Source organism: Cibotium barometz, chromosome 55 (genome assembly GCF_041138505.1).
Source record: "Cibotium barometz isolate CiBa-2024 chromosome 55, ASM4113850v1, whole genome shotgun sequence".
NCBI lineage: Eukaryota > Viridiplantae > Streptophyta > Polypodiopsida > Cyatheales > Cibotiaceae > Cibotium > Cibotium barometz.
The window spans coordinates 4514038-4539385 of record NC_141100.1 but is presented as its reverse complement, the minus strand read 5'-3'; the positions used below and the strand labels follow the sequence as shown (position 1 = coordinate 4539385).

Below are 25348 nucleotides of genomic sequence, written 5' to 3'. Positions count from 1 at the left end.
GCTATTTAAAAGTCATCTAATTTTAAAAAATAATTACACTCATTTTTAAAGAAGATGTGTCCTTGATGTGAGAAAAAGGAGTTAAAATGGTAATTTTAGTTATTAAATGAGTTTAGAAAGCATGCAAAAGCTCGCTTTAAGAAATAAAAGTTTATACTTTCCAAAATACTTTTTTGTAAAATATCAGGCAGGGACTTAGGTTCGAATCCTACTGGTTACTATACATGGTAAGCATGTTTTAGCTATAACATTTGTGGTCAACTTAATGTTGAGTAAGAACTTCTCAGCTACGAGTTGATGTTTTTCATCAACTTGATACAAAACATTAACTTTTATGAAAATTTGATATTTTGCATCAAGTTGATGTAAAACATCATTTTTATATGCAAAACATCAACTTTCTATGCAAAATATCAACTTTTTTTACAATACTTGATGTTTTGTATCAATGTTATGCAAAACATCAACTTCCCATAAAACTTGATGTTTTGCATCAACTTTGATGCAAAATAATTTTTGCATCAAGTTTTGTGAAAAAGTTGATATTTTGCATCAACTCGATATAAAAAATCAACGTTTTCATAAAACTTGATGTTCTGCATCAACTTACATCAAGTTTTATGGAAAAGTTGATGTTTTGATTGTAAAATATCAACTTCTCCATAAAACTCGATGTTTTTCAAACATCAACTCTACCATAAAACTTGATGTTTTGCATCAAGTTTCGATGCTCCGAAGAAGAAAGTTGGAGGATCGGAGGTCGATTGTCCTCACAAACGGCCTTGTTTAGTGATTCCATTCGTATTAGCATGCTCATATGACCTATTCCATAATTTTATGTACCCACACGACTATGTTTCGATGCGATGTGGAGACGTCACAAAGCGATTTGCTGCATCAGTAAATCGCTTTGTGACGTTTGCACATCTCATCGAAACATAATCTCATCGAAACATAGTGGTGTGGGTACGTAAAATTTGTGGAATAGGTTGTCTGAGCATGCCATGTCACCAGAAAGAATCACTAAAACATGCCGTTTGTGAAAATCGACCTCCAATCCTCCAACTTTCTTTTCGTGGGTAGAGTTGATGTTTTGCATCAACTTTGATGTAAAACATTGAGTTGTGTGAAAAAGTTGATGTTTTGCATCAACTTTGATGTAAAACATCAACTTTTAGGGGGCTATTTTTCTTAACTTTGAAATATTTTTATATTTTTTATGAGAATTATTTTTATTTTTATCACCAATAAATCTGTAAAAGATCATTCCAAATAGTAGATAGTAGCCAATAAAATCTCAAAAAATTTAAAAACAAATCTTGTGAATCATAGAATTAAAGAAAAAAATTGCCTAAGATAAGGTGATATAGGTAGAACATAGGTTTAGAGCTAAGGACCTGAAAAACACATATGGTTGCAACCTTTGATTACAAATTTGAGAGGAGGTCATTAAAAAAGTTACTTGTCTATGTAACCATGTAACCTTTGTATCATAAATAATATCGCAACATAGTAGATGCCAAAAATTCATGATAATAGAAGAGCTAGATGAGATAATCCATGATGAGCTGTAATTCATTAGTTTTAATCTAGATGTGCAAGGCTCCCTTGATTTGGAAAACCACGAGTTGATTGATTTACCAATCATGGTTTTTGTTCTACAATTTAATTTTAAAGCTGCAGAACTATAAGCAAATACATGTGGTGGGACCATCTATGTCGAGGAGGGGGGTGCATGTGAGCGTGGACTCTGCCATGCCTATGTGCAATAGTATGCTCTCCGGCATAGGGGACCTTGAATAGACTACCGTCATCGGTCGTGAAAGCTCCAAGCTCTTCTCTACCACCATTCCAGAAGCCCTAAGCTCCTCTCTTTTCTCTTTGTACACAAAGACAATGTCGCGAGTGAAGATTGCATCCTTCGCATGTCCTCCAAATAATTATAACCAGAGTTCATTCTACACTACCCTTAGATATATCATCTCTCAACATCATTCACATGTACTCTAAATAATTGTAACTAGAGCTCATTCCTACATTACTCTTAGATATACTATCACCTACGTTCATGGATAATGGCTATCTGGATCAAACATCAACATATGCATTCTGTGAATTTTTTCCACCACCACATATGTACATGATATAGGCTATAACTTCTTCCTGCCACCCTTATCCATATTGCATAACAAAAAATTTCTTCATGAAAACAAATGCCTATGTGGGTCGAAATTTACACCCATAGGCTATATGATGTCCTGCCAAAAAAATATTTCAATTTTCTACTCTTTTAACATGATTAGGTTTACTCAGAGCCTCCATAGTTAACATATTCTACATATATACATGAATACAAGTCTACCTTTGCACACCTATACGTTGACCTCTTTAAACTCTTAACATTTGTTGTATATCATGCCCACTATCTACTTATAAATAATAGAGTAAATAATTATGTCATGCAAACTGTCAAGGTAAGTATATACTAAAGGCTTTGCTATTTGGGTCTAGAAATAGACTCAAAGATGTCTGTATAAATTTTCATAAATTATAGAGCTTATATTGTTATGTATTCTAATATTTTTTATGTGCTTGTCAAATAATGTGCATATTTATGTATAGTGGTAGAATTTGTCCCAAGAAAGTCCATTAAAAAAAGTTTCTTACATTTATGAAATTTATAAAATAAATTCTTATTTGAAAAAGATTGATATTTCTTTAAGTTATGTAGACTCCTATGTCATTTTGTAAGTCAAGTTTATTTTTATGTCACAAACAACAATAGTTTATAAATCTACGAATGTCACACGTGTTCTCAATCTTGAAAAAAAATAGCAAAATTCATGTAATTTTTAAATTTATACATGGAATTCTATATGTGTTTTCAAAAAACTATGTTTTTAAGCCATTTTTGAGATTTCACACAATTTGGGAGTCAATCTTTTTAGGTAACCCTCATCACTTACCTGTTTTGCTCGTAACAATGTTTCTCACTTTATACACCCACTTACATCCAATAGCTTTCTTGCCTTCAAGAAATGGCATCAAATCTCAAGTCTCATTTCCATACAATGCATCCATCTCCTCATCCATAGATTTCTCCCAATACATATTTCCAATAGCCTCATTAAAACATTTGGGCTCTACAACCTGCACAACTTTTGCCATCATATAAGCATAGTGATGTGCCACATAACCATCGTAAGTCAACCTCTACATAGGGTTTTTCGCTCTTCCAGATCTTTGTAACTTTGTATTCATGGCTTCTAAAGACTTCTTTACACCAGGTGTTCTCATTTTGCTGGAATCCCAAGCTCCTCATCCAAGGTTCATCTCCGAGCCACTAGACTCTCCATCAACAAGAGAATTCCCTCCATAAATATCAGACATACCAAGGGGCTCAACAACTTTCTCTTTGCCTTTATGTGACGTACCAACTACATTTCTAGGACATGTATTATGATGCAGCCTACCATTCCATGGTCTATCAACAATAGAACCACAGCATGCGGACTCTCCTGGTCTACTCAATGACTCTGATTGCTGACTTGCATTCTATGCAATCACATTTCCACTTACATTAGCCCCAACAACATCTTTTTCAGCAGCATACCAGCTACTCATCTCATCAAATACGACATCCTTGAGGTTACCCTCAATTCACGTGTAGCAGGATTATAACATCTATATCACTTTTGCCTAAGGGAATACCCAATAAATACACATTTTTTGGCTTTTGGATCCAGCTTAGTAGACAACTCATCTGGCACATGCACATATGCAATACATACAAAAACTTTTAAGTGAGACAAATTAGGTTTCTTGCTAGTAAACTTCTCCTCTAGCGTTGCATCATGTATGGTTGCAGTAGGAGTCATATTCATGATATAAGCTGATGTAGACACAGCCTCAACTCAATAGTTATGCGGCATATTCTTCTCTTCCCATCAATGCTCGTGTAATCTCAGCAATGTGCCAGTTTTTCCGCTCAGCAACTCCATTTTGCTGCAGGGTGTATCTACATGTAAACTTTCTTTGAATGCCATTCTTCGCAAGAAATCAGAGAACTCATTAGAGAAGTACTCTCCCCCTCCATGTGACCTTAAGTACTTCACACGATTCCCTATCTTCTTTTTAAGTCATCACTCTAAAATTCTGAAAATGAGTGAAAACTTCACTCTTCTCCTTCATGAAATACACCCACACTTTTCTCGTGTGGTCATCAATGAATTTTAGATAATACATGTAGTCACCCATGGACATAGTTTTTGTAGAACCCCATACATTTGAATGTACAACATCTAGTACATTCTTGCTCACATTTTTATCATGTGGAAATATGTGCTTTGTTTGCTTTCCAAATTGACATGCTTCACATACTTTCTACATACCTTTAACCTTAAACTTAGGCAGCCTTGTCACAATTTCTATAGTCTGCATAAGTAAGCATTAGTGCAAGCCATTGCACTAGTAATCCTGTTCCACGGGAACACTCACGGGACACGGATTATAGAAGGAGGCCGGAAGCAATTAATGCGAGAGAGCGGGATTGTAGCCATGGTAACATAAAGACGCACATAATTTTTCCATATTTTTGTGTCGAAGTGCAATGTAAATCATTTTAGGCCAATGTGGGTTCTAAATGAGAGTTCTAAGTGTATTAAGCAAGGCTCACTTATGGGGTTGTCCGCCCATGTGTGAAAGAGGCCTAGGGTTAGTAACATCTCTATAAAAGAGATGTTAGCTAAAGAAAGAGTACGTTTTTGGCCATTCTCATAAGCTATTGAGTGAAGCTCTTGAGCTCTCAAGATATGGCAACTCTCTAACTCTCTCTATTGTACTCTAATGAGCATCAAGCTCCAATGAGTATAGCTCCACTTCTTTCTCTTAATTTGTTTTAGCATCATTGAAGTAGATTAATCTATGATTAGTTGAATGCTTCTTTCTTTCTCTTGTGTATGCATGCTTGTAGTGTGTGTGTGTGTGTAGTCTCCATTGATGCAAGCTCTTGCCCACTTCATTGGCAATGAGTTATTCATGGATAGACTCTCTCTATGAGCTTGTGGGTTTGTGAATGTTACATTCTATGCTTGCTTAAGCTTGTGGGTTAGTAGATGCACGCTTATGGGTTTGCTAGCATTAGGGAAAGCTAAGATGTAATCAATGTTTGAATGGGATTAAGAGATTGCCATGCATTGCTTGTTCTCTTGATTAGTGTAGTGGGTTTAAGGGATTGAGAGATTGATTGAGGTGTTATATGGTTGAATCGTCAAGTGGTGGTTCATGTATGTGAGCTCTCCTGCCGTAAGGGATAAGCCTTCATGCACTAATCGGGTCGAGTCCTCGGATTGACATTGTGTTTCTCAACACATTTGTTGATCGGTAGTACTCTATGAGCACTATATTGCACGGTAGAGAGAACTGCTCTTCAATGGCGCCGCTGCCGGGGAGCAAGTGCCTACATTAGTTGAGCACCATACACACACTACCACTCCTTGTTAAGCTCCAATCGGTTGCAAAACTGTTGGATAGGAGAGCAGGCTTTGGGACTGATTTTGGTACTTATTTACTAATCTGTTGTTAAATTCTCTTTATTGTCTTGCAATTTAAGTGCGATTGGCTAGCTACGCCTCTCCCTTGAGGTCAGGACAAGGATTCAACACACGGGAAGGATTGGAGGTAGGTGCTAAACCTGCCAATTTCAATTTGTGTGCGAAAGAGAGAGGCCTGATTTGCATTTCTGTAATTATGTTTGAGGATAATTTTTGCTGCCTGATGTTAATTTTTACAGTTTCAATTTTTTGCATGTTAGTTTTATTTTCTGTTCTTAGCTTAGTTTAGTTTTTTGCATCTTTAATTTTGTGCATTTTAGTTCTCTGTTAAACCTGCAACTGTAGAGAAACGAAAATCTGTACACACACATGAAGATTGAACATTTCGAATATTCGCTGCAAATCTCACAGCTGCACACGCATTGAGTTCACTGCACATGCACTTCAAAAAAGAAAAAAAAATAAAAGAAGACGGCTGTGCGTGAACAGCGCACCGTGCGGAGAGACCCACACACCGCACCATAAAGACCGCCACCGCACCGGATAAAGGGGTGCAAAAAAAAAGTCTGGAAAATTTTTCATTTTCTGTCGGCGTAAAAAATTGGGAGGTTTTATAACTTTTCGAGAGGAGTTAGAAAACACTCATCGTCAAAATTTTGGTCCCGAAACCATTTTCCCATAGTGAGTTCAGTATGGGAAACTGGTAAATTTTAGGTGATATTTTATCCTGAAAAAGATGCTATTTTTTTGGCCTAATGTGTTCGAGGGGGTTCAAAATGGGTTCTGGCAAAGTTTGAGCCAACTTGAAATTTTTTGGATTTTTTTTGGAAAAAAAAATTAAAAAAAAAACAACCTTAAAATTTGACCTTATGCACTTGCGGGGTCGGGACGTCATATAGACACTGCCATAGGGTCTAGGGCACCTTCTACCTACGTAGGAAAGTGGGACCCAATCGGTAGGAAATTTGGCAGATATTGCTGAAACCTTTTTCGAATCCCAATCTGATACCCTTTCCAGGATAACTAGCTCATTGTCTATGGACAATCTAGGGCCATCAATAGTCATCCCTTAGCCCCAAATAGGACACCCACAAGATCTTTTAATCCATTTGAAGCCGACACCATGGGGTTACCACTCAATGTGAGACTTCAATATGTCTACACGAATGCTCAAGGAGCTGAGATCTTTAGGGATCCACAACAACGGTATCTCGTTAAGATTGCGGACTTTTTCTCAGAGCTTGATAGAGCACCTCTAGTCAATGACCAGGGTCACCTATCATCCAGAGAATGTAGACAAATTAGGGGGGCTCTCTAAGAGTGAGTTCTTAGACTTATCAAAGCCTTCCAGAGCAAGGGAGTCTAGAGATGATTGGCTCATTGAGCCGAACATGCCAGGACCATCCAATGCCCAGTCCTCAAAGCCATCCATAGATGATTTACTTTTTGTAGATCTAAATTTGGAAAGGGATAGGAAAGGCAAGAGCAAAATGGATCAGCGGGCACTAGACTTGAATTAGGAGAGAGGAGAGATGAAATATCTCAATTTTTGAAGATTTAAAACTCAATTGCACATGTGAAGTAGGCGCCTCATTCATGAGGGAGAAATCCCCATGCAGAGGTGTCAAAAATGCATCATTACTTCCAAATATCTCCCCTTTTTAACCATTAGCCTTGTCCTTAGTCAAATCTTTATCTTATGTGAGTATTCACTTCTAAATATCTCCCCTTTTTAACTATTAGCCTTGTCCTTATTCAACTCTTCATCTTATGTGAGTATTTACTTCTAAATATCTCCCTTTTTTAACTATTAGCCTTGTCCTTATTCAACTCTTCATCTTATGTGAGTATTTACTCATTTTTGGGGGATTTTGCTTTTATTTTTTCATTTATCTCCTCCTTACATTTGGATGAATCTTAATGGTCCATAGGAACCTTAATTTAAATTTTTGAAAAAATCTTCACTCCCAGGATAATGCCTCTTGAACAGATTATACTTAATTTCTAATGTACCTTCTGAAAATCTTTTTGAACTTCTGTTTCAGGGGTACTTATTTTAATAAGATGAGATATTTTTCTATCCAAAAATATTCAAAATCTGAATATTCTCTCTCTAGAATATTTTCTCTCTCTAGGCTAAAACAGTTAGAAAAAAGATCTTTTATATTTCTGAAGAGGGGATTGATTACAGGGGAAGATGCAGGATATCTTGAGAGGCTGGGGAGGAATCTTACACATGTAGTTGATTGTGCTCCGGGCCTTCTTCTCATAATCCTCCATAGACGAGAGAGCCTATGAGAGGATGTTCTGGGATACAGACATCAACCTTGAATTGGCTTAGGTAAAGCACATGTCGATAATGTTGCAAGGACATGACTCCATTCTAGGGGATCAATTAAGTTCTCAGGGAAGGGTTGTGGAATGTATGCCTCATCTGATACACTTTGATTACCCTTAAGTCTCTCAGTGTTGAAATCCTTACATGAGGCTCCACACATCCACAGATCTTCTCGCCCATCTGACAATGTAACTCTTGAGCCCTCAGATGAAGCTGAATCAAACTCATCTATTGGAGACCTTGTTACATCATGATATGAGTGATTCTTTAGGTTGACCCTTGTGATGACAGAATCATGTCGGAGGTACAAATAATTGTATCCCCAATCTTGAATCATTTGAAATTGTCGCATGAATGGTCTACCCAATATCACTTCATAGTTTGGATGCTTTCCAAAATCCACTACTGCAAATGTGTGCTCATATTCAATCCCACATGTGGTGACCAATATGTTCTCTAGCAGCCCAATGGGATGTTCTAAGCTTCCATCTGCTAGCTGCAAGCGCATCCTGGTACTCCTAATAGCTGGTTTGTCCCACTTTTCCCAAATGGACCTTGTCACAATGCCCACTCCTACACCACTATCAAGTATTGCAGTTGAAGCTACTTTTTGCACTTCTAATGGGAGGGTAGTATTTCCCTGATTGTCCTCACAAAATTTTCCTACTTTGTTGATAGAAACTGGCATAACATGCTTTGTCTCAGAGTGTATAGTACATTGATGGTGACCCTTTTGTAGCAATACCTGCTCTGACAAACATGTGGCAATATCATTCCACAACTCTGGTCGAAGCTTTATCAAATCAAGCAAAGGTAAGGTACAAGCCACTCTAGTGCTGACAAAATAGCTTGCACGATACCCATATCCATCTCCTTTGTCAACCTTCTATGCATGGAGGGTATCCTCAAGGTTTGAGAACATTTCTCATATTCTCCCAAATAAGATGGTAAGGTTTTCATTGTATGCTTACTTCTAGGAGAAACAATTGTGTGAACTTCCTCCTAGATACTTGGGCATCTAAAGTTGTTTTCTGTGCCCCTGGTAAAATCCACTTCAGAGAATGGAGGTGAAATAATAGAGGACATATTCTCATTAACTTTCTCATGAACTGCTGCCCACATCTCATTTGCCATGTCCTCATTAGCATCAATAACTTCATCATTGCATGGGAAGGCAAGACTAGGTGGTGGCAGAATGCCTTCTTTCAATGGGGTGTCAATTGGTGCAGACTTCTCGCTATGTGAGATCAGCTCACTTTTCATTTCCCAACTTGATGACACTTCTGGTATGGTTTCTAATATTGGCTTAAGAGAAGTGGGGCCCCGAGGGATCGGTGGAGGTGGGCCCTCAAGTATTGATTGAGCTTCCCTAATGAGTTGCTGATGTACAGCTAGATTGATCTTCTCCTCTCACGAGGGTTTGGGTATTCTTGAAGCTTCTTGGGTAGCTCAGATAAAGCTACAATGCGACTTCTATGAGCATCAATGATGGCATCTAGAGTCTCATTCACCTTATCCACAAAAACAGAACCCCCTGAACTATCCTCAGTTGTAATAGCCTCATCTTGTTTAGCGCTAGGCCCAGGTTGAGGTTGATGCTCCTCATGCACTTCTTGGGATGTAAAAGCTTGATCCTTCATGTTTTGTTTAGAGACTTCTTGAGAACTAGTGGATGCACTCTTAGTTTGCTTGTTGCGGTTCTTTTTCCTCCTAGTGGTCCTTTTTTTATTGGAATGTAGGGTCTTGTCCACTAGATTTGCCAAATTGAAGCTCTGTGGGGTAGATCAATGTTTGAATAGTCTCACTTTTACTAATGTGGTTCCTTATGCCTTTACAGGATTGTGTTTTTTTTGAGATGATCTTATCTACATTGTTTTTGATAGGGATTGTAATGATGGATATGAGTGTATAAAGTTTGAAGTTTCTAAATTTCATTGTTCTACGCCCAGATACCTCCTGATGGATACTTGGCGAGATACATGTCCACCATGCATTGACCCTGATAGTACTCAACTTGAACATTGCAGGGGTTATAGTGCTCCTCCTTTTCAAACTCATTCTAGGTACTTTTATGCTCCCTTAGGTGAAATTTGTTGTGGGCATCACTTTGTTACTTTATTCTATCAACACCATCATCCATTTCCACATTGTCAAGAGTGTGCACACGACTCGTATTAGGGGAAGCTTCACGCATTTGTTGGCTATGCCGCTCTTACTTTTGACGATATGGCACGGGCTTAATGAAACAAATTGTGGAAATTACACACCAACGCCATAACCTTCTTGATGTGAGAGTACCAAACCGAGAACCAAATCAACGTAGAATACCTGAGGAGGTTCAAGCACAACAATGGAGGGATACATGCATAAATGACTTGCAACCACCTATCTTGCAAGCCCTTCTTTCCTCCCCAGCCTCAACATGTCAATTTTGGATCACTATGAGCACCTATATTGAGAAATTCCAAAATCGGAATTGTCTGCTTAACCTTCCCATAGAACCAATGCCATATTTTAGCAAGGAAGCACTCCTTCCTCTACCACCTTCTCCAGAGGCCGGCTTTTGTACAGGGTTGTCCTTGCATCCTGAAGTGATTGATACCATCTTCTTTCCAGCAGAAGTGGACACAGAAGTGGACACGAATCCACCGCCAGTGCAAGGGTAAGCTCATCAATTCCACAATAAGATCAACAAGCCAGGGCACTTTTCTCCCACTGGGTTTTTCCCCTCGGCTATATTCGGTGATTGGCACCAATAACAAATTTTATTCTTTTCTTTTCTTGTTTGTTAATAAGACATTTTGCAAAGATCTCAGCTAAACAAGAGCATACAAACACGCCCCAATAGTCCATCACCGTGCACACAAATTTGGAAGGGAGGAGACATGCAATGCCTACAAAGAGCAAAGAGAAGCAATCTGCAAATCAGCAATGCATAAAGACAAATGCACAACATCAACAAGCACTACAATAGGTGTATTCAAATCATAATCTTTTGTTCTTTATGTGATTTTCACTTTTGCATATATTGTTTGCATGTTCACACACACAGTTGGCTGGTTTAAGTTTTAAATTAGTTGTTACTATGTGGTGTGTGATTTCTAGATTCTTAGAGGACTTAGTAGAAGGTATTTCTATTTGAAGACGGTGTAAGATATATGCCAACGGAGTATGCCAAGTTCTTATGCTCTCGAAGTATATTAGTTATCCCTAGTGGTAGCTACCTCTTAGGTATGGGCTAGATACTACGATTAATAAAAAATTTACGAAACACATGCCCTAAAAAATATATACAAGTGACTCGAGACATGACGTGTCTACGGCCATGTGGAATGCTTGGTAGGACCTTGGAAGTCAATATTAGGTAATTTGGAAAAAATCTCACATTTTGGGAATCAATTACTCCATATAGTTTTGGACATATCTTAAATATACTAACTCCAAATTTGTCGGAGATCATAGATTAAGATTCTACTCTTCAAGATCTTTCCAATGATATGTCACATGAGGGGGTTTTGACAAACTTTTGGACAAGTTCACCACGCTCCTATTTTTTAAATGGGAATGGGATTTTTTCCAAATTATCTAATATGGTGTTTTGGGTTGTCTTAGCACCTTGGGGCCGATGCCTTGGTTTCCATGGAGTGAACACTGACGTCTAAAAGATTAAGAAGAAGACCTTCAAGGACTCTATCGCCTTGATAGATGCTGGTAGGACTCTGGGGTACATTATGGGCCCTCGAGACCGATGCCCTCATCTTCATGGGGTACTCCTTATGTCAAAAAGAAAGAAAAGGGTATGTCGCCCTTGAGATACTTAGCAGCCTTTAGATTCTCTTGGCGGAGGTCTCCTGGCCATTGCTTGGGTCTCATTGGGATGGAACCTTCTTCTTTATCAAGCTAAAAGTAATAATTCTCTTTAATCTTCTGCTCTTTACACCAAAAAAAAAAACAAAGAAAGAAAGAAAGAAAGAAGAAAGGTCCAACCGCCATGGCTTATATTTAGAAGTAGGGTTGCCACTTAGGAATAACTTAAACACTTGTAGGACATTGGGACTGCGGTCATAACCTGCGGTGTACAAGCACACTTGCCTTTGCATAGCACTATGGTTTTTTTTTCAATAAAAGGCTTTACTTGTCTTCCATTGTTTTTTGCAGCTTTTGTTTCTACCGCGCCCGAGGACGTGCGCGATTTAGGAAGGGGGGAATGTTCCACGGGAACACTCACGGGAACACGGATTATAGAAGGAGGCCGGAAGCAATTAATCCGAGAGAGCGGGATTGTAGCCATGGGAACATAAAGACGCACATAATTTTACCATATTTTTGTGCCGAAGTACAATGTAAATCGTTTTAGGCCAAGGTGGCTTCTAAATGAGAGTTCTAAGTGTATTAAGCAAGGCTCACTTATGGGGTTGTCCGCCCATGTGTGAAAGAGGCCTAGGGTTAGTAACTCTCTAAAAGAGATGTTAGCTAAAGAAAGAGTATGTTTTTGGCCATTCTCATAAGCTATTGAGTGAAGCTCTTGAGCTCTCAAGCTATGGCAACTCTCTAACTCTCTCTATTGTACTCTAATGAGCATCAAGCTCCAATGAGTATAGCTCCACTTCTTTCTCTTCATCTGTTTTAGCATCATTGAAGTAGATTAATCTATGACTAGTTGAATGCTTCTTTCTTTCTCTTGTGTATGCATGCTTGTAGTGTGTGTGTGTGTAGTCTCCATTGATGCAAGCTCTTGCCCACTTCATTGGCAATGAGTTATTCATGGATAGACTCTCTCTATGAGCTTGTGGGTTTGTGAATGTTACATTCTATGCTTGCTTAAGCTTGTGGGTTAGTAGATGTGAAAAGATGCAGGGGGGAAGAGAGCTTGAGCTCTTGCAAGCACACACACACATACTCACAAAACCCTAATAGAGAACACACAAGGTGAGAGGCTGTAAATCTTCTTCTTCTTCTTCTTCACTCAACACTCAACACACCATATACAAAGATAAGAGTACGCATAATATGAAAGGTACTCAACCAATACATACGAGGGTTCTCTATAGTGTGAACCCAACTAAATGAGCTGGCGCTATAACTATGCCAGTCTCTAGAATGGCTGTCACACAGCTTGTCATCCCACTGGCCGCATATCACCCAAGATCTCACCAACCATGCCAGTGGTGTAAGTGCGGGGCCTATCCCCCAGGCGGGTCATTAGTGTCCACCGCCTCACTAGATAAGCTCGATATCTCAACACTCCCCCTCGAGCTCAACTCCATCTCATGTACACCAAAGTGAAGCCCTGAATCAGCGGAGCTTCTCTGTACCCAATGCTTTGGTAAAGATGTCAGCTACCTGATCCTCTGTGTTGACATAAACAAGGTCAAGATCTCCTGCCAAGACCCTCTCTCTGACAAAATGGTAGTGGACCTCTATATGCTTCGTACGAGCATGGAAGACTGGGTTCCTGGCCAACTGTATACTGCTAATGTTGTCACAATAAATGACAACTTGTCTATCCACTGATAGACCCAAATCTGCAAGTAACTTTCTCAACCAAGCTACCTCACATGTTGCCATAGCAGCTCCTCTGTACTCGGCCTCTGTGTACTGGATAGAGCAACCGTAGGCTGCTTCTTGCTGCTCCAAGTCACAGCAGCACTCCCCAAAGAAAACATGAATCCACTAGTAGATCTCCTATCTGAGATACTACCAGCCCAATCAGCATCTGTGTACCCATGTACACATATCTCTGTCCCAGTCTCATAGAGTAGTCCACAATGCAAAGTAGACCTCACATACCTCAGTATGCGTCTCAATGCATCCAAATGCGGTTTCTGTGGAACCTGCATAAACCGACTCACCAATCCAACAGCATAGCTCAAATCTGGTCTGGTGATCGTCATGTATATCAAGCTTCGTACTATGCGCCTATACATAGTAGGATCCTCCAAAATCTCTCCTGAATCTGCACTCAACTTGCCATTCTAATCCAATGGCACTGAGATAGGCTTACAGCCTTTCATACCATACTTGGACAACATGTCCAAGCCATACTGTCTCTGCAGTAATCTAATACCATGTGGTGACCTAATCACCTCAATGCCCAAGAAATATCTGAGCTCCCCCAGATCTTTCATCTCAAACTTCTGTCTAAGCAAGATCTTTACATCAAAGATCTCTGCATCATGGTCCCCCGTAATGATCAAGTCATCTACATAGATGACAACAAGCACAACCCCTCTATCACCATGTCTCACATACAGCGAGAAATCTGCATTGGCTACATGAAAGCCAATAGTGACAAGATATTCTGAAATCTTGTCAGACCATGCTCTTGGTGCTTGTTTTAAGCCATACAAGGCTTTCTTCAACCTGCAAACATGCTCAGGGTGACCCACATCCTCATAACCAGGTGGCTGCAATATATACACCTCTTCTTGCAAATCCCCATGCAAGAATGCATTCTTTACATCCATTTGATGTAAAGACCATTGCTTTGACACAGCCACTGCTATCACAACTCTCACTGTTGCCATCTTGGCAACTGGGCTGAAAGTTTTCTCATAGTCAATGCCATATGTCTGCGCATATCCTTTGGCTACTAATCTAGCCTTGTACTTGTTTATGCTTCCATCACTGTTATGCTTTACTTTATACACCCATTTGCATCCAATAGCGTTCTTGCATTCAGGCAATTGCACTAAATCCCAAGTCTCATTTCCATATAGTGCATCCATCTCCTCATCCATAGCTTTCTCCCAACACACATTTCCAACAGCCTCATCAATGCATGTGGGCTCAACAACCTGCACAACTTTTGCCATATATGCATAGTGATGTGCCACATAACCATCATATGTAAACCTCTGCACAGGGTTTTTCACTCTCCCAGATCTTCGTAGCTTCTCATTCATGGCTTCCATAGCCTTCTTTACACCAGGTGTTCTCATAGCTGGGATCCCAAGCTCCTCATCAAGGCTCATCTCTGAACCACTAGACTCTCCATCAACATGAGAATGCCCTACAGAAATGTCAGGCATACCAAGGGGCTCAACCACTTTCTCTTTTCCTTTACATGATGTACTAATCATATTTGCAGGGCTGGTATTATGACACAGCCTGCCACTCCATGGTCTATCAAACAGACCCACTAGATGAGGACTCTCCTGGTCCACTCAAAGACTATGATTGCTGACCTGCATTCTGTGCAACCACACTTACACTCACATCAGCCCCAATAGCTTCTTTTTCAGCAGCATACCAGCTGCTCATCTCATCAAAGACAATATCCCTGCTTACTCTCAATTCACGTGTAGCAGGGTTATAACACCTGTACCCCTTTTGCTCAAGGGAATATCCAATAAACACACATTTTTCAGCTTTCGGATCCAGCTTAGTTCTCAGCTCATCTGGCACATGCACATATGCAATGCATCCAAAAACTTTCAGATGAAACAAATCAGGTTTTCTGCCAGTAAACCTCTCCTCTGGAGTTACATCATGTATGGCTGCAGTTGGTGTCCTGTTCATGATGTAAACTGCTGTAGAAACAACCTCAGCCCAATAGCTATGCGGCATATTTTTCTCTTCCATCAATGCTCTCGCAATCTCAGCAATGTGCCTTTTTTTCCGCTCAGCAACTCCATTTTGCTGCGGAGTGTATCTACATGTAAACTGTCTCCAAATACCATTCTTCTTCAAAAATTCAAAGAACTCATTGGAGAAGTACTCTCCCCCTCCATCTGACCTTAGGCACTTTACATATTTCCCTGTTTGCTTTTCAACCAAAACTCTGAAATTCTGAAAGTGAGTGAACACCTCACTCTTCTCCTTCATGAAATATACCCACACTTTCCTTGTGTGGTCATCAATGAATGTCACATAATATCTGCAGCCTCCCATAGACATGGTCTTCGTAGGACCCCATACATCTGAATGCACAACATCTAGTGCATTTCTGCACACATTTCTGTTGCGTAGAAACACATGCGTTGTTTGCTTCCCAAATTGGCATGCTTCACATATTTTCTGCATACCTTCCACTTTAAATTTTGGCAGCCCTGTCACAATTCCTTTAGTCTGCATAGACTTCAATCTCTGCACATTCACATGTCCAATTCTTTTATGCCAAATGTTTGTGTCTGCAACAACTCCTGAACCATTTGCAAACATGGCAGCACTCACTTCAGGCATGTTTACATTCAACGTAAACATTCTGCCCACTCTGTTGCCTTTTGCAGCCAACCTGCACTTGTCTTTAAAATCTTCAACATAACAACCATCAAGAACCTGCAAACCCTGCTCAATCATCTGGCCAACTGAAACCAGATTCTTTGTTATGTTCGGTACATGAAGTACATCTGCAAGGTACTTCACTTTGCCATCCTGCATAGACAATGGCACATCTCCAACATGGGCAATTGGATGAGCTGTGTCATCACCTGTTTCCACAAAACCTGGTCTTTCCGGGTTTTTCATTTCCTTGAACCACTCCCCATGACTTGTCATGTGGTTCGAAGCGCCTGAATCAACATACCACACATCATTCTTTTATGCTGCTTCAACATTTTCAGACATGGCATTCATGACATGCTGCATAACAAACAACCTTTCATTATCCTCATTATTTCTGCTCGAGGATGCATAGTTGTTTTGCTGCAATTTTTCATTTTGCATGTCAGCCTGCTTCTTATAACACTCTGCCTGCACATGTCCAGGCTTACCATAATAATAGCATTCATGTGTATCATTATACTGCCTTTGCCAATTTCCACGACCTCTTTGACTCCCCCTGCCTCTGAATTTGCCTCTTCCACCTGCGTGTTGTTGTTGTTGTTGTGAATTCTGGGACTGTTGTTGTTGCTGCTGCTGGCCATAATTCTGATTACTTGTTCGGCCACCTCCTTGACCGCGTCCATGGCCTCCTCTACCTCGTCCTCTTCCTGAACTTGTGTAGAAGGCCTGTTGCTCCGAACTGTTTTTGTTTTGTGAAGACTGTTGGTCTTCACCCAAGCTCTTCTCTTCTATAATCAGCATAGACACCAAATCTGTAAAGTTGGGAATGTTTTCCCGAGTCTGAATAGACGTCTTAAACGCCTTGTATTGTGGCCCGAGACCACGTAAACAGACTTCCACCTTATCATCATCATCTACTGACACACCAATAGATGCAAGGGATTCCACAATACCCTTTATCTTCAACGCATAATCATTCACAGACATGCTCTTTTTCTCCACAGTATGAAGCTCATTCTTCAACTGTATCTTACGTGCCTTGGTATTTGTTTCATAGAGCTTTACCAAGGTGTCCCACGCCTCCTTGGGCGACTTGGCATCCTGAATGTGCCCAATCATGGTGTCCTGTATACTAATGGAGAGCCAATACATAACCTTTCTGGCTCCTTGGTTCCAATCCTTGAACTCTTTCACATCTGCAGCAGTCGGATTGATATCCGGTATCTCCAGTGCCTCTTCATGCTCACCTTCTATGTAGTCCCAATAGCCTTTTCCCATCAGGAAATTCGTCAGTCTGAACCTCCAAGCATGGAAGTTATTCTTATCTAGCTTCTCTGCCACAATCTGGGTTATCCCATCATTTGACATCTTGCCAAACACACAATTTTACCAGAAACTGCAATCTGGTTTTTCCTGCACAAACTGCTGTATTTTCTGCAGCGGTACTGCAGTCCACTCAAATGTCACAACCAGTGACCTCAATGTGCATACATACACCCAATGGCAACTGGTGACCTCTTTGTAGCACCCACAGTGTCTGCACAGCCAATCTGTATTCTTGCAGTTCTTAAAATAGAGTTCTGCAGAGAACCAATGACTTACCCGCAGTGCTCGAAATCGCCTGCTTTCTGAAAAACGGAGGTCCAGACGCGCCCGAAACGCATTTTTGGCCCAGAAAACTTTGTCCAATAGGACTGTATAGTTGCCCTATAGCTTTGCTCCCACGAACAAAGCTCCTCAATCAGAGATCATTTGCCGGTGCCTCTCGTAGAGCTCCCGACAAGGGTGTAGTCACCAACACAAATAGGGAAGAGTAGTTGAAGCTCTTACCCTCGTATCGCTTCCTGTGGTTCTCTTGCTTGCAGCTCAGCCTTAGCATGAACCAGGCTCTGATACCATGAAAAGATGCAGGGGAGAAGAGAGCTTGAGCTCTTGCAAGCACACACACACACTCACAAAACCCTAATAGAGAACACACAAGGTGAGAGGCTGTAAATCTTCTTCTTCTTCTTCTTCACTCAACACTCAACACACCATATACAAAGATAAGAGTACGCATAATATGAAAGGTACTCAACCAATATATACGAGGGTTCTCTATAGTGTGAACCCAGCTAAATGAGCTGGCGCTATAACTATGCCAGTCTCTAGAATGGCTGTCACACAGCTTGTCATCCCACTGGCCGCATATCACCCAAGATCTCACCAACCATGCCAATGGTGTAAGTGCGGGGCCTATCCCCCAGGCGGGTCATCAGTGTCCACCGCCTCACTAGATGAGCTCGATATCTCAACAAGATGCACGCTTATGGGTTTGCTGGCATTAGGGAAAGCTAAGATTTAATCAATGTTTGAATGGGATTAAGAGATTGCCATGCATTGCTTGTTCTCTTGATTAGTGTAGTGGGTTTAAGGAATTGAGAGATTGATTGAGGTGTTGAATGGTTGAATCGTCAAGTGGTGGTTCGTGTATGTGAGCTCTCCCACAAGGGATAAGCCTTCATGCACTAATCGAGTCGAGTCCTCGGATTGACATTGTGTTTCTCAACACATTTGTTGATCGGTAGTACTCTATGAGCACTATATTGCACGGTAGAGAGAACCGCTCTTCAAATCCATCGTAATATAATATAAAGCATATTTCGATTACCTTGTTTACTCATGTTTATCATCCATCTATTGCTGTTAGTCTTGAGCGAGAACCTGTTCAAGAGTGACCAAAAATGAGAGTAAGACTTGAGAGCGAGAGCATCAGTATGACTACTCTAGGCTTGGAAATCTAGACGATGACCTATCTAGGCTTCGCAACCTAGATAGTGACTACAAGTCACTTGGTGATTCCCAACACTCTTATCAAAAAGCTCTACCTTCACTATCTAGGCTTGGCAAGTTAGATAGTGACTACAAGTCACTTGGTGATTCCCAACACTCTTATCAAAACGCTCTACCTTTAAAAACTCTACCAAGAGTAGGAACATGGACAACTCTTATCAACTTTGCTAAGCCTTGAGTGACTTTCGACAATTACTAGAGCATATTTTCGGAAGTTGTCAGCCATGTGCACACTTTTTATCAAAGGCTAAGGACATGTATTAACTTCATGGGAAAGTTAGTTTCCATGCTACTATATTATTTGCTTAAATGGTTGCAAAGATCCCGAACGCGATAATTTTTTATTATAAAAAGGAAAATTATCTTCTATGTGCCAAAATTAATATGGTTGATTTTATTTTTGAAGAGAAAGAGCATTAGAAAGGTACAAGAACTCTCTAACATCTCGTGAGAAGAATCATAGTGATGAGGAACATGATGGGAGTTTTTAAATCTTCTAAAAACAAGCCAAAAAATATATAAGGCATATAAAATGAAAATTTAACTTCTTCGTGCTAAATTAATATTAATTTTTGACAAGAAGGGGCGTTAGGAAGGTATTAGAACTCCTTTTCTCTTTCTCCCTCAGCAATCAATTGTGGCATCCATATTCAATAACTTTGTGTGGTGTACCATCATAAAGCACAATGCCATTCATTGGAGATAGGCCATGTGTTTGAAAATCATTCAAATACTTAACACATTTAAACTTCACAATCCTAGAGTAAAATGCCTCTAGCATTATTGCGACGATGACTACTTGACTTATATGTATTATGACAACGATTCATGATGCCATATATTTTAATGCACATGTCTTTCATTCTTCAATGATTGAAGTTGAGATTGCCTTGTCCAAATTTGAGATGGCCTCATTTACATCAACACTACATCAAGCATCTCTTTTTGTAGAATTGAAGCGAAACTTTAAAATTTTTAAAGAGAAAAAGGCGATTTGCTTCTTTTTGGAAGGTTTTTGACAGAAAAGCTTTCAATTGAAATTTCCTACAAATTCTTTTGTGCTTTTGCGAGATGAAGGTTTTGAACCTGTGAAAGAAAAACATCTGATATCAGGTTTTACTACTTTATACATAATTTCTAATGCTGCCGCCTTTTCTCTTTTTGTGGCCACCCATTTATGAAGCCATTTTGGAGGGGGCAATCACGAAGGAACATTTCACCGACCCACGAGCATTCCGGAACGACGGTACACGAGCGTTACGGAATGAAGGTACTGGTTTTGCCATGGCCATTCGGCCTTTGAGAACGAAAAGTCCCTCACGCCGACCACCCACGTCATGGGCTCGTACAATGACCTCAGAGACTCTGTAAAATCTCATGAGCATAATCAAAGTACGGACTAGCTATCGGAGTTTTATAAATTTTGTGAAAACAAGCCAAAAAAATAATAATTTAAATGCACCTAAAAATAAAATTTAGCTTCTTCGTGCTAGATTAATATGATTGGTTTAATTTTTGAAGAGAAGCAGCATTACAAAGGTATAAGAACTCTCTCTCTTTCTCTCTCAATAATAGATTGTGGCACCATCAATATCTCTGCGTACCATCATCATAAAGCACACCATTTGTTGGAGATAAGTCATGTTTGGAAAATCATACCTATAGATATATGTGTGTAAATATCCATTTTGCATCATCACAACTACCTCAATAGGCACAATTTCTTCTTCTCAGGCTTGAAGTGGGATCCATGTCCCGTACTTTTGCATCCATCTTTGGTAGTGCAGACGCATGTACAAAATAAAGCATGCCTTCAAGAACCTGAAAGACACTGTAGAATCTACTACATTGCACTTGTACACATCACCTTGATGTGACCCCTCATCATTAACCTCCCAACCCTCTCCTAGTAATCCTTGAATCACGTCAGACCGTACCTCCTTACAAATATACATTGTTTTTGTTTGGTGCATTGGCATGGAATTGAACATGTGTACAAACACATGTAAAAGAAAAAACCAATTTAGCCCTACTGACCTAGATGCCTTTGAAAACTTGAGTGATGCCTTGATATTACCATCTTAAACTTTAAGCATAAGATAGTCCAAGCATCAAGTTTGGGCCATTCGGGATTCTTAAGAGGAGGGTTGGGGATCTCTTCTAGCTTGCCAAATAAATCTAGTTTTTTATCTACAAAATATGAGTGAGAAAAGAAAAAGATATTGTTCTCTACAAGCTCACTTGGGCTTTGAGATATAAACATTGCCTCTCCAATGGATGCGTGCATAGCATAGAAAACTCCAGTGAGGCTTTAGAGTGGTTGTTTCTCAACATAATTAGAGGGAAAAATATCCGCAGATAGAGACATAAGAAAATAGAGAATCATAAAAAAATTTGAAACAAAAAATCCAATATTAGCATGTTGTTAAAGCTGTGTTTATATTACACTGATAATTTGAAGGAAACCTTGGTCGTTGGCCTTGAATGTAAAGGCCTCGAACTCGATGTGGTCCCTTAGAGCTTGGCTGCATGTTGACCCAAGCCCCGACCCTGAATCTTGTTGGAGCCCAAACTCCATGCTCATCTCTTGTGTTATGTAGATAAAATTTAAAGCACATCATTTCTTAGAGATAGATCATGTTTTGAAAATCGTGCAAATTTTCAACACTTGCTATGACAACTACTCATGATGCCATACATTTTGCACATGTCTTTGAGTCTTCAATGTTTGAATTATTTGAGATCGCATTGTCCAAATTTTATCAGTCCCCAACGAAGGCCTCATGTACATCAACAACACGTCAAAGGTCTCTTTTCGTAGTGACTTTATAATTTTCAAAGGAAAAAAAAAGGCCTCATGTACATCAACAACACGTCAAAGGTCTGTTTTCGTAGAACTTTATAATTTTCAAAGGAAAAAAAAAAGGTCTCATGTACATCAACAACACGTCAAAGGTCTCTTTTCGTAGAACTTTATAATTTTCAAAGAAAAAAAAAGGACCGAATATGTTTACAATAGTGAACGAAAAAAACCCCGATCTACAAATATTTTGTAATAATGTTAAACTTGAAAGTTTTGCTTTTTGTTTGGAAGGTTTTGACAGAAAAGCTTACAATTGAAATTTGCTACAAATTCTTTTGCGCTTTTGTGAGATCAAGGTTTTCAACCTGTGAAAGAAAAACGTCTGATAGATAATTTCTAATGTGGCCGCCTTTTCTCTTTACTTTCTAGTGTGGCCGCCTTTTCTCTTTTTGTGGTTTTCTTCCGTATTAATATATCACACGTTTATGTCGCCATTTTGGAGGGGGGTATGTGACTCTATTTCTAGCCTTTAATCCATTCATGCCGACCACTTATGTTCAGATCTCTCTGGTTATGCCAGCCCTTTCTGCATAAAAAGGGTCTGTCCGAGGATCAGAACTCCCATTCTCAATCCATCAAGCCTTCTGCCTAGCCCCCAGAAGAACTTCCACCCTCCTAAACACTAATTAGGCAGCTTAATTCTGTCCATTGCCATTGCCATGGCCCGCAGCCTCCTGCTGATCTCCTCTATTCACAACCCTTTGCTCTTTGGCAGCGTTCAAACAAGCATGCATTCTTCAGGGATCATAGTTCACAATAGCCACCATAACACACTCAAGATTAGGGCCGTAGAGAGTACGTCATGGTTTCCTCGCGATGTGGCTTCTGGGATGTGCAATGCTGTGGAGTCGATGATCAACCTTTTCGAATCACGCTCCCGGCTCGGCAGCTACCAGCAGACACAAGACGACCCGCTCCGCCGCGGCAACTTCGTGCCGGTCGCCTCGGAGTGCCCCCCGGTGGCTTGCGTCGTCGAGGAGGTGGCCGAGGGCTCGCTGCCGGAGTTCCTGGAGGGCTTGTACCTCCGCAATGGGCCCAACCAGCGCTACGGTCATGATGGAGGCGTCGAGGCGGTGCACCACTTCTTTGACGGCGACGGCATGCTTCACGCTCTGAGCATCCGGAACGGCAAGGCCACCTACAGCTGCCGCTTCACCCGCACCAGCCGCTTCACCCAAGAAGATGCCGCCGGGCGGGCGCTCTTCCCCAAGGTGTTTGCGACCTCGGGCAGCGGCCTGGTTGGCATAGCGCGAATAGGGCTGGCGCTCCTCCGACACGCGCTAGGAGTGACTGACCTATCCCAGGGCATCGGGCTGGCTAACACCGGTCTGGTATTCCACCACGGCACGCTGCTTGCGTTGTCGGAGGACGACCTGCCGCATGCCGTCGACATCAAGCTCAACGGAGACCTGCAGAGCCGTGGCAGGTACGGGTTTGACCGCTCTGAAGGCTCAGTACAGCCTTGTAATGCAGCAGCAGCAGAACTGCCTTGGGCCATGACGAGCCACCCAAAGATCGATCCCGCCACCGGCGAGATGTTCGCTTTCGGCTACAATCTACTCTTCGCCCCACACCTCACCTACTTCCGAGTTTCGAAGGATGGCGTCAAATCCAAGGACGTTGCCATCACCCTGCGGGAGCCATGCATGATGCACGACTTCGGGCTCACGAGCCGTTACGTGATCTTCCCTGACGTTCAGGTGGTGTTCAGGCCGCTCCGCCTCCTTCGAGGGAAGTCACCCATTGTGTGCGACCGCAGCAAGACGCCTCGCTTTGGCGTGCTGCCGCGCTACGCCCGAGACGAATCCGCCATGCGCTGGTTCGAGGTCCCCAGCTGCAACTGCTTCCACTTCCTCAACTGCTGGGACGAGGATAATGACCAGCTGGTGCTCATCGTCCCCGTTGTGGCGAGGGTAGACCATGTACTCGGCGGGGATCTACAGAACTTTGAGTTCACCCTGACGGAGGTGGGCCTGAACCTGGCCTCGGGCACCTCCACGCAGACACCCATATGCGTGGGCATGAACCTGGAAATGGGCAGCTTAAACCGCAACCTGCTCGGCGTGAGGAACAGGTTCCTCTACATGGGCGTGGCAGGGCAACTCCCCAACCTCTCTGGAGTGGTTAAGGTCGACCTGTCCCAGCGAAAGGTGGTGGCTAGCAGAAGCTTCGGTGAAGGCTGTTTTGCAAGCGAGCCCTTCTTTGTGCCCAAATGCGACTCCTGCTCAACTGGCAGCAGCAAGAGCCATGCAGAAGAAGAAGCTGAGGACGACGGCTGTCTGGTGTGCCTAGTGCACGACGAAACAAGCTGCACCTCCAGGCTGTTGATTCTCAACCCCCGGTCGCCTTCCCTCGACGTGGTGGCCTCCGTGAAGATCCCGCGCAGGGTGCCGTATGGCTTCCATGGTCTCTTTGTGCCGCAGCAGAAGATCAAGTCCAGCTAGGTCCAAATCTCCAGTAGCAATGATGGTACATCACACAAAGCTATTGATGGGTGAAGTTTAAATGTATTGAGCATTTGCGTGATTTTCAAAACAAGACCTATCTCCAACAAATGGTGTGATTGATGGGTGAAGTTTAAATGTATTGAGCATTTGCATGATTTTCAAAACAAGACCTATCTCCAACAAATGGTGTGCTGTATTATGGTACATGACACAAAGCTACACAATTCATTTGTGGGTCAATCTATTGTTGAGAGAGAAAGAGAGGGAGAGAGTTCTTATACCTTTGTAATGCCCCTCCTCCTGTTCAAAAATTAAACCAATCATATTAATTTAGCACAAAGAAGCTAAATTTTCCTTTTATGTGCCTTTGAATTATCTTCATTTGGCCCGAGAGTATAAAGGAATACTTGAGGTATTGGCAGAGTATTGATGAGCGAGAATATAATTTTCCTACACGATTATCTTGCAAAGCTTTGCTAACCCCCTCTCTCTCTCTCTCTCTCTCTCTCTCTCTCTCTCTCTCTCTCTCTCTCTCTCTCTCTCTCTCTCTCTCTCTCTCTCTCTCTATCTATCTATCTATATATATATATATATATAAGGATTATTTTGAACTAAAAAAGGGCCCTCCAAGAAGAGCAATGTCATCACTTTTCTAGAAACAAGGGGGTGGTGGACCTTATATACGTTATGCTGAAACCTCCACATGTGGCACACCATTGAAAATCCCTTGAAAAGTAGACTCTAAATCTACCATCTTTGACAAATTTTGAGTTTATATGGTCAAGTTATGCCTTCGCCCATTAAAAGGTAGATTCCAATGATTGTGAAACCCTTGTTATGGATAGCAACATCAATAACCTGGGTGTAAAAATCATTATTGTAATCTTTCTTTTACTGGGAAAGGACTATAACACAACCCTCCTTGTAGTGACAGGCCTGAAATAATGGGTTTTTACAAAAGCATCATTTATGCGATGATGAATGTCGTATAAACGACGTCTATTTAAGCATGAAAACACTACATCACAAGAACCGTCATTTTTTTAACATATAACTTTTTATGTTGTTGATACGATGCTCTAAGCAACGC

At 41.0% G+C, this 25348-nt stretch overlaps 1 pseudogene; it reads left to right on the top strand.

Annotated features, from left to right (window-relative positions):
- Positions 1-22470: 22470 nt before the first annotated feature.
- On the top strand, positions 22471-24255 carry LOC147607273 (zeaxanthin 7,8(7',8')-cleavage dioxygenase, chromoplastic pseudogene; annotated as a pseudogene).
- Positions 24256-25348: the final 1093 nt, after the last annotated feature.